We start from the raw sequence: 9393 nt of genomic DNA, 5'->3' as shown, positions 1-9393 counted from the left end.
CAACAGGAAACAGACCCTTCAGTTCAACTCATCCGTGCTGACCAGATATCCTAAATTAATCTAGTCCCATTTGCTAGCACTTGGCCCATATCCCTCTAAACTCTTCCTATTCATATACTCATCCAGATGCCCTTTAAATATTGTAATTGTACCAGCCTTCACCATTTCCTCTGGTAGCTCATTCCATACACGCATCACCCTCTGCCTGAAAGATTTGCCCCTTGGGTCCCTTTTAAAGCTTTCCCGTCTCACCCTAAACCTATGCCCTCTCATCAAAGAGAAATTTTCCAGATTTTTGTCCCCAAATTTGTTCTGGATTTTTAGTCTGGTTTTTGGCCTCTCTTAGCAGATCACATGGTCTTGGAGTGGGGGGTTGGGAGTATGATGGGATGTGGTTTTTCCCAAATGAGATAGTCAATTGGTTGTTTCTTGGACTAAGTGGGGAGTACATGGAATGTCTCATTTTCTTCTTGTTCCCTTTTGGTGTCAACAAACATGGAATTTGGAGTGTACTATGTGTCAGTATTGCATGGGAGTTGAAAAATATGTGGGAGGACCCTACAAAAAAAGGACAACTAAAAATATTGGCCATGATGGAAAATAATGCCTTAAGTGATCTTTCCCAGGCAAAGGGAGCTGATGTATCAACAATCTTTTTTTATACAGGACCTTTAAATCAAACTTCAGCACTGAGTGATGTAAGGTGATATTGGGACAGATGGTCAAAGTTAGGTCTTAAGAAGTGTCTTAAAGGAAGGAAGAGATTGAGACCTTTCAGGAAGAAATTCCAAAGCATCGAATCTAGGCAGCTAGAGGCATAGCCACCTCCATTCCTCCTTTTTGTTCTTACTCTACAGACCTCTGTGGTCTGTATGTGGCTGTTATACCTGCATGCAGAAGTCAACATGTCAGCACGCAGATTGGTAATTAGTAATGCCACTGGACTTGCAATCCAGAGACTCATTCTAAAGGTTTAGGTCTCAGATTCAAATTCCACCATGGTAGCTAATGATTTTAAATTCAAAAGAAGGATCTTGAGGCACAATGGTAGAGCCTCTTCCTCTAACGTAGAAGGCTTTAGTTCAAGTCCTCACCCAATATAGATGTGCCATAACATGCCTAAGCTGGTTGGTTAAATATCTACACTTCCACTGGAGGCAGTACAGTGACTGTTTTCTAGATTGGTCCCTGGTGTAAGAGTATTGTCCTAAATGATGAGAAGCTGGGTAAATTGGGTCTATACTTTCTTCAGAAGAACTTTCACTGAAGCATACAAAGTTCAGACTGGGTTGACCTGCAGGCTGGGGAAACTAAAGCTCACAGTGGCACAACCTTGGGATAAGGGGGTTGATCATTTAGGATGAAGGTGAAGAATTATTACTGACTCAGTAACTGAATTTCAACCCATTGCCTAAAGAAGAAAGGCATCGGGTGTAAAAATGTGTTGCATTTATCATGTGAAAGTAAGATCGAAATGGTTTCTATCCAAGCTGAAATGACATAGAAGATGGATGCCTGGATGGCCTGTCATCAGCTGCTGGGGTCTGGCTGCTGGCACAGGGTTGGACTGGAGATGGTTGAAGTTCCAGACTCCGGCACCTTGTGTTTTGATGGGTGCCACCAAAGCAGAAGTAGAAAAGCAAAAGTGTCTTGGAAAGAATTACCTGATAGGGACCAGCCAAAGTGATCTCCTGAATTCATTTTGATCATCTAAAGGGGATCATTGTTTTCTCCCAAATCAGGTTTTAGGCCTCTGTCAGGAGATCGAATGTTCTGGGGCTTCTGGGTGTTGGTCTGGGTCTTTATTGTGATACAAAAGGGTTTACAGTTCTGTGCAACAGTCTGAACAACACCAATGGGCACTGGTCTGTCACGCTGTAACAAAGACTTAAATGATCTGAAAATAAACGTGGAACAAAATTAACTCATTGTGTGTGTTCTCATTTGTGCACAAGTCATAGCAAGGTACAGCAATGGGAAGAAATGAGTTCTCCAGTGGATGGCTGTCTTTGGGCTTAGTCATTGATAGGGTATGTTCTTATGTCACACAATAGCAGGGCTCAGAGTTAATTGCCAGTCCACACATAGCAGCTGCTGATAGACTATACTAGGCATTAAACTCCCCATGTCCTGGTGGACAGTATAACTTGACCTTCCTTTCTCCCACCTTCTAGTTATCTTGTCATCATGCTGAACAGGTGAAAAGTAATAGCCATTCCTGGAAAATACTCTGACTGATTTCTTTCCAGCGTTCACTCACTCCTGGAGAGCTCCTGTCATACCACAATGGTGGCACAATGGTCACCACTGCTGCCTCACAGCACCAGAGACCTGGGTTCGATTCCATCCTGGGGTGGCTATCTATGTGGAGTTTGCATATTCTCCCTGTATCAGTGTGGGTATCTGCCAGGTGTTTTGGTTACCTGCCACAATCCAAAGATGTGCAGTTCAGGTGGATCGGGCATGCTAAATTGGTCATTGTGTCCAGTGATATGCAGGCTAGGGGGATTAGCCATGAGAAATGGAAGGATGCGAGGGATTGGGTCTGTGGAGATGCCTTTCAGAGGATCAGTGCAGACTCAATAGGCTGAATGGCTTCTATACTGACTGTAAGGATTCTCTGGTTCTAATCTAAAATAAATTTCTTGTAATTGACGGTTCCCTCTCAGGAACTTCTCAAATAACTCTTTAAAGAACTTAGTGACCTCACCGCATGTTGCATCTGTCTGTTCCAGATGCAGTTGACTCTGACCATTGAAAACATACAGCACAGAAAGAGGCCATTTGACCCTCTGTGCCAACACCAGATCTCTAAAAGAACCATCTAGCCGCATCCCTGCTCCCTCAATTACTGCAGCCTTGCAGATTTACCTCCTGTAAGCAGACGTGCAATTCTGTGTTCAGAAATGACAGGAAATGGAAATATCACTGAATGAGGTTCTAATAATGGGATGTCCAAAGTTCAACAACTAAATCTCAAACGGCAATAAAAATTGAATTTGGCTTATTCAGTCACTAATGAATCTGTGTTTTTAAACGTCCCAGATCACATTGAAGAACATAACCAAATGCAAATGCACATAAATTAGAAAGTGTTACAAAAATACTTAGGCAAGATGCTTGGAAAGGCAAGTGTTCTGGAGAAGTAAGACAACAGTTAACCAGGTAACTCTGTCCCCGTCTGCAGCAATCACTTGCCAATGAGTATGATTGTCCAGGAAATTCCATATCGTTGGGTGTGGGTTCTATGGATCCTTTGTGTGCAAGATCAGCTCAATCCTAGAGCCGTAACTCTAACCACATATGTAGCAGGATTCTGGGAGATGGATGTGCTTCTTAGCCTTGAGATTATTGGCATTCCTTTCTCCGCTTCTGTGCTTCCTCTTATCAGTGGGTGGGTGTTCTCAAAGAATGGTGTCCCTTCATACAGGAGGTTACTAAAGTCAGTTTCGTCCAAACGAGAGTCTCCAACATGATGGCATCTGTGTTGCATTTCTTGAAACCTTCAAGGGAATCTTCAAAATGTTTCCTTTGTCCTCCTCTCTGCATTGTGCTGGAAACATAGCAATTGAACATTAGAGATAAAAATATTTTTTCCCCCATTTTCTTGATACTTGTTTAATTGCAACAAAAACATTGAAAATGAGAAAAGGTCATTTAGTTATAGATACAGATTCCAGGAACTGCAGTGGAAGAACTAGAGGGGATATGAAGCTTCTTTTTAGCATTGAGTTGTCATGACCTAAAATGTGCTGATTGAAAAGAAATGGTGGAAGCAATTCACTAATTTCTGTAGCAAATTTTCGCACAAAACATTTTTAATTTATTCATTCACAGGATTTGAGCATCTCTTACAATTCCAGCATTTATGATCCATTCCTATTCGAACTGCAGAAGTTGATTGTAAGACTCATTTTTATAAGACCATAAGACCATAAGACATAGGAGCGGAAGTAAGGCCATTCGGCCCATCGAGTCCACTCCACCATTCAATCATGGCTGATGGGCATTTCAACTCCACTTACCCGCATTCTCCCCGTAGCCCTTAATTCCTTGTGACATCAAGAATTTATCAATCTCTGCCTTGAAGACATTTAGCGTCCCAGCCTCCACTGCACTCTGCGGCAATGAATTCCACAGGCCCACCACTCTCTGGCTGAAGAAATGTCTCCGCATTTCTGTTCTGAATTTACCCCCTCTAATTCTAAGGCTGTGTCCACAGGTCCTAGTCTCCTCGCCTAACGGAAACAATTTCCTAGCGCCCACCCTCTCCAAGCCATGTATTATCTTGTAAGTTTCTGTTAGATCTCCCCTTAATCTTCTAAACTCCAATGAATACAATCCCAGGATCCTCAGCCGTTCCTCATATGTTAGACCTACCATTCCAGGGATCATCCGTGTGAATCTCCGCTGGACACGCTCCAGTGCCAGTATGTCCTTCCTGAGGTGTGGGGGACCAAAACTGGACATAGTACTCCAAATGGGGCCTAACCAGAGCTTTATAAAGTCTCAGTAGCACAATGTTGCTTTTATATTCCAACCCTCTTGAGATAAATGACACTGCAGTCCGGGTGGTAACCAGTAAAGTGATGGTGAAGCTGTTGGATTGAGATTAACATCCAAGTGAGCCACTAAAGTAGTTGAGGGAAGGAAACATGGTGTCCTTGCCCAGTATGTCCTAATAATGCCTAGTATTTACCTAAGTATCACTAATTTCCAAGTTTATAATCACCCTAGATTAATTATTGTGCAACACCAACACAAACAATTTTGATGCATTTAGTGTGGAGTTGTGTGGCTTGAGTTCATGACTGACCAAATAATCAGTGCCACAAAAACATACGTAATTGTACAGGTACTACATAGAAATCAAACAGAAGATACATATGACAATCAGGTAAACGAACACTGATGTCCAATGACAGTTCAAAAACTTATCATTGACAGCAGTGCACCAATGACAACAAATGTTTCTTGGTGAAAAGCAGCTTCACCACTGTTTCTGTACCTTCCTTTAAACCAAATACATCCTTGCAAAAGCAAAATACTTGTGGTAACTAGGAATCTGAAGTAAAAGCAGAAAATGCTGGATCTCCTCAGCAGGTCAGGCAGTACCTGTGGACAGAAAATCAACTTAAATTTCAGGTAGATGACATATCATCAGTACATTTTTATCTTGATGAGGATGAAGTTTACAGTCAGCCAACACTGAGAGTTGTTCCTAAAGGGATCAGTTTTACCCTTCAGGAGATAGAGATTTGGTCAGCTGACAAATGTGCAGCTTTTGAGAAAAACTGTGTTTAGTATGCTAAGCTTCTATCATAATTTCAGTTCTGAAGTTCTGTCGTAAACATTTCATATTAAGATCTGTCATTTCCTTTGAAGCACTATGCACATTATAATTTCTGGGTCTACAGAATGCAGTGTTACACTCAAAGGTTAGTTTCCCTGTCATAATGCAAATTGCTGTGTTTCCATCAATTACATACATCAACATTTTGAATTAAAAGACACGTACTCAACATATATTAAGGTGGTATTGTCCTCGAGTATGTAGACTACATCTTTATAACACACTGGACTTATCCAACAGGTGCTTATTTTTAGTAGTAGGCAACCACTTCTGCAATTTAACTTCCTACTAACACTTTGTACAATCTCGATTCGCATATTGTATCAATCTACTAATGCCAGCTACAGCACTGAACCATCTCTCGGCCAGTTTTCTGAGTGAATACTACCACGTTGATACAAATGAAACAAGTTTGAAAAGATAATCAATGCTCAACCTTTTCTTTAATGAATATATATACAATTTTACAACTTTTATATGCCTATATTTTGGCTAAGTCCTGATTTAAAAGATACAATTATCTCCTTTGCTAATTACAACATTCTACCATGAAAGTTGATTAGTCTAAAACCCTCTGAAGTGGCTCCTATAGCTTGGGCGACAGGACAATGGCGATGACTTTGAGATTTCGTCATCAACAACACTCGCAAATGCAACAACAAACACAACCTGTATTGAAATAGCAATTTAAATTTCACAACATGATCCACGGTGCTTCATGGAAGCTTCATAAGACATTGAGCCAGATGAGCATTAGAGTAAGGTAAATGAACAAAAACTTAGTTAAAGAGGTCGTAAACAGTGAGTCAAAGGAAGTAGCGAGACTGAGAGGTTAAGCCCACAGAATTCATGGTTGTCAATGTTGCAGCAATTAGATTCAAGGTGCTTAACATGGGCCAGAGCTGGAGGAGCAAACATACTTTGGGGACTTGTGGCAATTCCAGGTTTTGGGTAGGTGGGGGTTGGGTTTTGGCGCAACTTTCAGCATCATTCATTCCAAATGCAGAATGACCAACTAAAATGAATCCAAGTGAAGCTGGAGAATGTGTAGTCTTCTGCCCAAACCTTGTGCTACTACCGATAGTGGGAAATGAGAGGAACAGCCGTATTTAATTAGGTGAGAGGTGAAATATTAGCTTCCCAAAAGTGGGATGAATGTAAGGAATGAAAGCTGTAATCTTTGTAGAAAGTTGTAGAAGTGGATCAAACCTGAGGGTAAGCGGGGCACCTTTTCTAAAGTATTAACATGTCATTGCAAACTCATTAGAACACCATTTGTCAAATGAGATGGTGTCTTCAAATTCACAACTGGTTAAGTGAGACTTACAGCAGGTGAGGTTGTCTCCCTTATGGATTTGGATTCTATATGAGCTACTTTTCCTACAGGGGGATTCTTTATTTGACCCATACAAGAGAAGACATTGATGCACTGAGATTGGCTGCTGGCTTTGCAAGGGGCATGGCTAACTGATGGACAGGGTGGGTGCTGGGGGGCACACACTGGCTCATTAAGGACAGAAGAAGGAAGATGGACTACACAAGGTAGATCAATATATACATAGACAGGAGGTCAGTCATGTTTGCGAGGAGATTCCATTACAAAGGGAAGGTCGAAGCTAACAGACAACAGGTCAAAGATGATGGAGTGAGGGTTGAGGTTGATAGAGGGAAGGTCCGAAGTGGCTGAGAGATAGGTGCTAGGCTTATGGTTACAAGCTCCAGAGTTTATGAGGAAGTGTCCATGCTCACAATGTGACAACACAAGTGGTCTCCAGAGCATAGCTGAGGATCGAGAATTCCAAGGTCAGGTTTCTGGATGCCTGGCTGACTCTGTTGTAAAATACAGAGCGCCCTGCTAGGTGAACTTGCATGGCACAGGAGATCATTCAGCATCTTCTTGCACTGGATCCAGGTCCTTTTATAAAGGCCATTGGCCTGTGCTGAAAAGCAAAAGCAGTCGATTACACAAGAAAACTCATCCTGGGCCCTGGCAGAAGTCGTGCTTAAACTCCAAAATAGAAAATCTAAGCCTAGGACTGGACACTGCGTGCACTCCCAATCCCTCTTTGGGGGCGCTCAACACTCCAGGATTCTGGCCTGTATAATCACACCACGAAGGCTTTTCAAGCTGAAACTGATCAAACTGCAGGTACTGTAATTCAGAAACAAAACCAGAAACTGCTGGAAAGGCTCAGCAGGTCTGGCAGCATCTGAGGAGAGAAATCAGAATTAGCGTTTGGGGTTGAGTGACCCTTCCTCAGAACTCTTTTCAAGCTGCTTTTCTATGCCTGGAATTATGCAAAGTATATAATAATATAAAATACACAAATGAAGAGCAAGAAAACAACACAGCACCGTGGGCGGCACAGTGGCACAGTGGTTAGCACTGCTTCCTCACAGTGCCAGAGACCCGGGTTCAATTCCTGCCTCAGGTGACTCTGTGTGGAGTTTGCACATTCTCCCCGTGTCTGCGTGGGTTTCCTCCGGGTGCTCTGGTTTCCTCCCACAGTCCAAAAATGTGCAGGTTAGGTGAATTGGCTATGCTAAATTGCTCGTAGTGTTAGGTGAAAGGGTAAATGTAGGGGAATGGGTCTGGGTGATTTGCGCTTCAGCGGGTCGGTGTGGACTTGTTGGGCTGAAGAGCCTGTTTCCACACTGTAAGTAATCTAATCTAAACACTCCCAAATCAGCTTTCCTTAGAATTTGACAATGTTAATTCCTCTCCTGCAAATGAAGCTCTATTTTACATTAAGTTAAAAAAACAAGTTTTGCTTCCAAAGCATGGTGGTTTATGTCCAGACTTGTGGATAGCGTGTTCCATAACAGGATTACAGTTAATAAAGAAGAAAAAAACTAAATGTAGAACAAGGTTTAGAGCAAAAAAGTGATTAAAAAAGTATTAAGCAGAGAAAGGACTTAAAGGAAACATACATAGTAAATGGATTTCTTTATTTTTCTGCCTTTATATTCTATGTTGAGGTTCTTTTTCTGTGTTTAAAGATGGTGCCAGAGCGGCAACACCATACAACACTTTTCACTGTATTTTGTCACAACATTTATGTGACAATAAATAAATCAAATGAATCAATATTTAAAGCTAAAACTGGGTTACAACCAAAAACAAACTCAGTCTGGGTTCATGGGTTACAGTATGTTATTCTGTCAGTAATATGGAACTGTAATGGCCCAGTTTGTAGAGTGAAGCTGTAACAGTCTGGAGTGTAATACTGAGCTGTAAAGGCCTGGACTGTAATATGGGTTTCTAATGGCTTAGGCTGTAAATTCAGGCTCTAATGGCATAGGTTGTACTGTAGGGTTCAAATGGCCTGGCTCCTAGTGTGAAGCTATGTCAGCCCAGGCTATAGCTTGGGGCTGTAATGGTTGAGGCAGAATTATCCCAGGCTACCGTGTGGAACTATAATGGCCTGAGCTGTACTATGGTGCTGTATTATACTAGGCTGAGATACAGAGTTGTCATTGCCTAGGCTGTAATATCCAGAACTAACATGTAGAGCTGAAATGGCTGAGGCTGAAGGAGCTGAGATGGGTCAGGCTGTAATATTCTGCGCTACAGTGTGGTGCTGAAATGTGCCAAGCTAAAATTCTACATTGTCGGGGGGGGAGCTGTAACATATCAGGCTGTAATGTTTGGGGCTGTGCTGTAGAGCTGTAACAGGTCAGGCTACAATATTTGGCATGATTCGGAGATGCCGGTGTTGGACTGGGATGTACAAAGTTAAAAATCACACAACACCAGGTTATAGTCCAACAGGTTTAATTGGAAGCACACTAGCTTTCGGAGCGATGCTCCTTCATCACCTGATGAAGGAGCGTCGCTCTGAAAGCTAGTGTGCTTCCAATTAAACCTGTTGGACTATAACCTGGTGTGTGCTTTTTAACTTTGTACAATATTTGGGGCTGTAATGTGGAACTACAATGGACCAAGCTGTAATATTTGGGGCTATAGCGTGGAGCTGTAATGGACCAGGCTGTAATATTCAGGACTGTAGTGTGTATCTGTAATGGACCGGGCTGTAATA

Source organism: Chiloscyllium plagiosum, unplaced genomic scaffold (genome assembly GCF_037043375.1).
Source record: "Chiloscyllium plagiosum isolate Xiang-an unplaced genomic scaffold, Cpla_swu_hap1 HiC_scaffold_32, whole genome shotgun sequence".
NCBI classification, from domain to species: Eukaryota; Metazoa; Chordata; class Chondrichthyes; order Orectolobiformes; family Hemiscylliidae; genus Chiloscyllium; species Chiloscyllium plagiosum.
The sequence above is the reverse complement of the archived record's forward strand: the minus strand, read 5'-3'. Positions refer to the sequence as shown.